General features: G+C 30.3%; 2 non-coding genes across 2 annotated transcripts; one reads left to right on the top strand and one right to left on the bottom strand.

Moving 5' to 3' along the window:
- Nucleotides 1-1,441: 1,441 nt before the first annotated feature.
- On the bottom strand, nt 1,442-1,515 carry Trnat-agu (transfer RNA threonine (anticodon AGU)). Its single transcript has one exon. It is a non-coding gene; the product is annotated as a tRNA-Thr (tRNA).
- Nucleotides 1,516-2,340: 825 nt separating this feature from the next.
- Trnas-aga (transfer RNA serine (anticodon AGA)) lies at nt 2,341-2,422 on the top strand. Its single transcript has one exon. It is a non-coding gene; the product is annotated as a tRNA-Ser (tRNA).
- Nucleotides 2,423-7,458: the final 5,036 nt, after the last annotated feature.

Raw genomic sequence — 7,458 nt, forward strand, 5'->3', positions numbered from 1 at the left:
CCTATCCGTGAGTTCGTTTTTGAAGTGAAAAATCTTATACGACTTACAAGGTTGCGTAAAACATTTAACGCTGAAGGAGAGAGCAAAGAAGATACACAAACGTAGAAAGTTGGAGACAGGATGGTATTCTTGGTATGCAGCGAGGTAAATAGGGTTAGCGTTGGGAAATTAGCTGAAATACGTACTTCTTGTTCTATGTTAATTTATTTATTATATTCATTAATATTTTAGGTTGATTTGATACAAATATAATTTAATAGGACAGAATATTTATCTAAAATTTACTGGATAAGGATTGTTTACAATTTCGAAGTTTCACTTTTTCCTCGCGAATTGATTGCTATTTTATAACAATCTTAATTTTATACATACCATATAAATAATGTAAAATTAAAAGTGAAACGATGTATCTGTCAAAATATACAAACAAAATGGCTCAACTCATCAAATACAGTATAACAACTTAATTGGAATAACCACTGGGACAGCGTTATCGGATGTCGCGACTCGCTGGTACGAAACCTGATCGTATTATTGAATATGTCATTCTGTATTATTTATTTGACTTGAAAATTACACACAACATAAAAATGTACATTATTTATATAAAGAATTATAAAAACTAAAATCTAAATTAATATTTAAATTCAAATCACGTATCGAACTCCTCTCCAGCGCTTACGCTGCGACTATTAGGCGGGGTAAGGCGAGGATTTAGTTACGTGGCTCGTCTATAGTATAGAATATAAAATAAAAGAACGTATTCTGTTTTCAATAATAAGCATACTTTGTTTATTTTATATATCTTACCAGACGATATGACGGAAATAAATCTCGTTTGTTTTAATATTAGTATACTTAGTCCGAGTTGATATCCTCATGACGTACGGTGAGTTACTAGTTTTTCGTTCACAAATATTCAGACATTATTTTATTGGCGTAGGTTATTGACTAAGAGACGGGTAAAGTTTATGACGCAGTGTGAAGATGCAAACTTAAACTAAGCGCATTAATTATGAACCCATTTGTGCATCAACATAGCTATCCTTAAAGTAACTCGTAATGTAACATTTGTGTTAAGTTATATATCAGCGTGAAGCTTATCTCAGTAATAACATCAAACAGAGATCTTTGTACCACTTTCACACCATGAAAGCTGTCGAAAAACTTTTCATATAAGAATATATCAGTATTGTTCAGGTTTTAATTCTTTAATTAATAAATAAGCATAGTTTTAAAGTGAATTACATGACATTTCCTCATTCTGTGCAGTTTTTTTCTTTTTATGACAATAAATATTTTTTCTTAAATTGTAAATTATAAAAATGTTAATCATATTTTTTTTCTACGTGTAAATTTTTTAAACATTACAAAACGTTTGGCTATTGGTAAAGCTTTGTTATTTCCCAAAAAAAAAAAATGTAAAAAAAATTTCAACTATAGGCCCCGACGAGATTCGAACTCGTGATCTCCTGTTTACTAGACAGGCGCTTTAACCAACTAAGCCACGGCGCCTTCTTTAGGAGATCTGAAATATTTGATAAATTTCTATAAGTATTATTACTGATAATTTTTTTCTACGTTATTAACATTTTAGTAAATAATTAAATAGTATGGCATGGTGAGAATTAATGTAATTTATTTCTTAATTTAGAATAGGTACTAATAGATTTTTTAAATTATTTTACATACAAAACAATTTCATAGCATTAAGTTATTACAATTCTCTGCTTAATGTGTTTTTAGTGAGAGATGGGATTAAATTCTAAATTACTATACACGTCAAAGTAAACAAGTAGCTAACCATTTTTCACGTTCTATATCCGCATAATGGAGTTTTTGTTTTCCTAATTTATGAATAAAATTCTTGGAGAGTTTCCAATGTTTTCAGATCGAAAATAAAATACCGTGTTATTTATTTGAGTATAGTTGTGTAATATGTTATTATGAAATACACTGTATATAATGTTGTTTTAATGAAATTTCATGTTTATTTATAAATATACTTTATTTGAACGATTCTTGATGTTCCATAGCTTTATTTTTAGATTTTAAGTGATTTCATTTCGAGTATCTCTCGAGTATATTTCAAATAATCAGTTATAAATAGTGAGACGGAACTAATAATTTTGGAATGTTTGATCCACTTAGATTTTTAAATGTTATTATAAATTATCGTAATGTGAGTGAAAGTATTGAAAATGTAAATAAATAGCTTTGTTTTCGCAATTTGAAACAGTTGTATCGATTTAGTGTAAGTTTTAAATACATATTCATATTTTAAACATTCCTATTTCTTTGATACAGGATTTTATTCACAAATTCAGATTAATTCTTGTAGCAGTCGTGGCCGAGCGGTTAAGGCGTCTGACTAGAAATCAGATTCCCTCTGGGAGCGTAGGTTCGAATCCTACCGACTGCGAGGTTAATTTTTTTCTTTTTCACGATATTAAAGCTATACATATATGAGCGTTAGATACCTTTTTCATATATTTTTATAACAGCCATAGCCACCGAGGAAATAAAATGAGTTTTATTGCTCGTGTAGCCGTATTTGAGTACAGTTTCAAGGCGATCGTTTTGATATTTTCTCGTAAAACGTTACAGACTGCTTATAAGAAAGTATCTTTCAGCATAGAATTAATGTTGGTGATTACATTCCTATGTTTATTGTTATTCTGGGTTTATTAAATAGGTTATTTTATATTTATATTTTAAATATGTACTGCCTAGAATGGTGAAACTGCAATTACTATTTATAGCATTATTTATATATAGATAAAATACTTTCTTAATATAAGTACTCTTATATGTATGTCACTTTATAAATACATATTTCTAGTTCTTTGTTTCATCAAAGTTACAATCAATAGGTCTCTAGTAAAGTTACTCTATGTAAGACAAGCGGCTTGTATTGCCATAATGAAATAAGCGATCTGAATAATATAAAAAGTAGGTCTGTTATGTTTATATCTAAAACATACAAATACAATCATTATATACAATTGAAAAGCATAAAATTATATAATTTGCTTATAAAAATTATAATTGAGTTTCAAAAAATATTAAAATATAAAAAGGCTTCCCATAAGGTAATCAAAAGGTAGCAAAACAATGCGAAGGCTGGTCTAATTATTGAAAGTAATTATCGGGTAAGTGCCTCGCTTATTATACCTGAAACATGAGCTACAAATAACGGGTAATGGGCTGATCAATTTTGTTGCTTTATATCGTCGTCGAGCATTACATTACAAAGGATTTGTGTGATTGCAAAAATTAATCACATCAGTTGCAATGTTTGCTTATTAATTTGCAAAGCCGTATCATTTAAATTAAACTCAAATTAATGAAAACGCTTCCGCTGTGGATTTTCCTTTGGTTTCAATATAATTATTATTGAAATTCTTTATTGATGAATATTGTTGATTTGGTTCAATTTATGTTGGAGCGTTACAAGTGTAGATCATGATAATACTGTAATATCGTATATCGGAGTGGCAATGAAGTTTAGTTATGTCCTCCACGGACGGGAATAATTACTGATCGTATTCTTTGTGGGGAGATATGGCGTGCATGGGTCCCCTTTAATGAGAATTTGGTAGCTTTAGACGGCTTTGTTGCGATTCCGTGTACAAGTTTAATCTGAAATATATGACATAATTATATTGTTCGGTTTTTGATCTATTTAGTACTATATTTATTAGAAATTAAAGTGTTTTCTTTGGTTGGTTTTAATAAAATAAGACGGGAATGCGGTTCAGGCAGCAATATTGCAGTCACACGTCCCTAGGGTATAACCAGGGTAAGGCAACACGGAACACGGCACACGGACTGTCAAACAAAACGAATGAATAGGAATTAAATTGTCACTCTTAATCCCATTGAGGAGATTGCTTTACGGATTAGTAACAGATTTCAGAGATTGCTTTTGTTCTCTTGTATACTTACTCAATAAAATGAAAACATGTTTTTTTTAAATAATTAAATGTTCTATTTTATAATTAATACTGTATGTAAATGATATCTTTTTTTTTAAGTGTACTTGCCAGCATAGAATATTTTATTTCAACATTAACAGGACAAACTTGTTTAACTGTGGCCGTACCTAAATAAAAAAGTTGTAATGATGTTTTCAAACAGTTCCGAACTCGAGGATCTCGTTATTTATTCCTTTCTGTTTCTTTAATAAGAGTGTAAATAGGATTAAAAATGAAAAAGTAACTATAAATCATGAAGTTTAACAGTCCACGGGAAAAACAATAAGTAGAGCAGGGAATTTTGTGGAAATCTCTCACATTGAACCGTAAGAGGGTGGTGGAGGATAACGAGGGTGCCGGGGGTGCTGGGGGTGTCAGGGTGGATGTTGCGTAATCTGTCGCGGTGGATGATGGATGGCCAGCTCGTTACATGATATGGTAAATTCGTTCAAGATATTCTTCACAATATTCGTCTTCGTAACGTACAAATTCATTAAACGCAAATTGTGTCGTACATAAAATATTTACCTATTAAGGTTTTTGGAGAAAATCTTAAAAAACTAATTAGACCGTGAAGTTCAAATTGAAATAAAACTAAAGTGACACGTTAGCAAGTTTAGCGCGGACAGTTGACACACATCCGCTGCAGGTCGATATCAAGGAAGGGCCGCTGTCTTAAAGGACATGGTGTAACGGGTGACTTGGCGGGAAAAGTAAAACAATCACTGTTATTACTGTGGCAAATTGGATAACTTGTTAACACGGGTCAATTATATTGTATGCGCTACATTCATATTTAAGTCACGCTGTTTATAAAATTAAGCTTAGTAAATTTATCTTCTACTTTTTTACAGCGTACATAGACCTACATTACTATATTAAATAACAGTCTCATAATATACGGACGCGATGGACCCAGTACGCGATGGACCCAGTCCCAGCACAGTGAATCACGGAATGCTGGGAAGTTTAGATTCGTCTCCCTTAAATATGGTATATATTTCAGAATTTTATTTTCTGAACATTTTCGTGTTTTAATTTTCACATGATCATGTAAAGTTACGTAAGATTGTGATTATTGTATAGTATATTTGTATAGCCAGTGAGTATTCCGCATGATTGATGGGGTCCAGGTGCGACGATTTATCATTTCTTTTAATTTACCGAGAAGCTGTGAAGTAAGCTTTATTTAATTCTCTCATGAAAGCGATCTGAAATTAATTTAACAAATGATCATACAAAAATATATAGAAATGTTTATATAACATTTGTCTTGTTCTTTTACGTTACAATAAAAGACCTTTGCAGTGAGTAGTTTGACCTTTAAACAAAAATTTTAAGCCAGGCTAATTGAGAGCTATCACCGAATACACTATAAGAATCTTTTTACCTGTAAGGGTGACACTTCATTTTCTTTTCAAAAGACCCTTTAGAGCGTCCCTTCAAGTTTGCATAATAAATGTTAGCTTTAGCGTTTTTTATTCAGAAGCATATCCCGACGTAAGGGTTATTACACGAGAAGAGTTCGGATGTAAGGAAACATGTGAAAATTTTGAATAATATATAATAATGTATGTGAAATCAATAATCAGTGAATATTATAGCCGAATAAAGTAAAAAACTTTACGATATATTTGAAAATCAATTGAATTTTTTTTCTATTCTCAGATTCTCATTAACCTAAATATACCCGGCTATATTAAATACGGTTGCAATCACACTCAGCTGAACAAAGGCGGGACGGAATGAAAATTTTTTTTCGTACTCTGCAATTTTTCTCTCTACGTTCCAGTAAATGCAAGTAGAAATTTACTAACCCATTTTTTATGAAGTTGGTACTTTATGAAACATATTCATGACTCTGACAGAAATCGTAATTTTTTAAAATTCTATTAAATAAAAGTGAATATATATAGAGCTTTCTGAAAGTTATATAAAATTAGTCTTGTTAGCTAAATTTGTATACACCATACTATTTCGTTTTTAATGTATTTTATTCCATTTTCATGTTTTTATACTTTAATTATTGTTTTTAAACTACATATATGTTAAAACATATTTTAACAAAAAGAATTAAATTGAAATCGAAAAGTTGTTAACAATCTATTCAATAGAAAATCTGTTTTTTTTTTTATCTTGACTTCGATATGTAACCTCTTTTAAGACTTTTTCGTTGTGTTTTTAATAACTTCATTAGATCTTATTTTGGATTTATACAACGTAATAGCTGTTTTAAATTTGCATATCTTTAAGAGTAAATAATAATATTACAAAAAGCGGAAGCTACGCCGCTTTTAGGGAGAATACACATTTGCTTATTTATCAAGTTTGTCGGCATAAAGAGAAAATATACTAAGATCCGTATTCTAATCAAAATAAAAGACATAACTATATAAAAAACATATTGTCAATAATATATTAAAGTGCGATTAGTATTATTTTTATCTTTTTTTACGATAGCTGTTACAGAAATTTTACAGTCAAATGTGGTTCCTCCCTTCGAAATGTTCGTAATATAGGCAAGGGTTTCAATGTGAATATTAAACAAGAAGCGCTTATCGGCCGAGATCCAAAATTAACGTAATTTGCGGTTCTAATGCTGTTTGTCTGTAAATTGTTTGATTAAATGATAATTTTCAGCTGAGATTTTCTCAAAATGTTTCTATTTCCATATTACTCCATATTACTTTCAAAAAGTCACGAATAACGCACTTATTCGTGACTTACTGAAAGTAATTTTAAATAAAATTACATTTTTAATTCTCTGACTCAACCAGGGACTTATTAAAACAAATAAATTCAAATGATTGTAATTCATAATCGCTGTCACTTAACAGCGAGTCAAGTAATAAATTGGTGTCAAAAATGCCACTTGGATGTCAGTGACCCCTACTTGGTTGAGCTGGTAATGGGTACGCATTTAGTTAAATCACCATGTTCTGTGGCTAGATGTATAGTTACGACTCGGAAGGTCTTTGCCGTATTCAAATTATACTAATGGGCCTTTGTCGAATGTTTGTCTTGTTTGTTAAGATGCCATGATTGTTGCCATAATTAAAAAAAAAAGATTAAAATGGTGTTATTATTATATAGAGATGTCGCTTTATTATTATTTTTCTACCAGTATTGATTTTTAATGTTATAAAAATTATGTTACTGTCCTGGTTAAAGGTTAGTCTCGTGTAGAACATAAAAGTAGATTTTATTTGATTAATCTGTTCCTCATTTTATTTACTTGGCCCAACTAGTTCGAATGACGGCAGTAAACACACGTGGATATAAGTCTTGAAGAGTTTTATAGCGGTCACAATAGATATAAAACAAATTACTTATACAAGATACCAAAACGTATACTGGACTTAAAATAACATAGGTAGATCAACTAATATAGATTTAGTAAATGGATTCCTCAGTAAAAGATAAGCTTATCTATTACAATGTTATGGAGTAATTAATAATTATTATATATCTCTATAGCTAT

This window comes from Danaus plexippus, chromosome 6 (genome assembly GCF_018135715.1).
Source record: "Danaus plexippus chromosome 6, MEX_DaPlex, whole genome shotgun sequence".
Lineage (NCBI taxonomy): Eukaryota > Metazoa > Arthropoda > Insecta > Lepidoptera > Nymphalidae > Danaus > Danaus plexippus.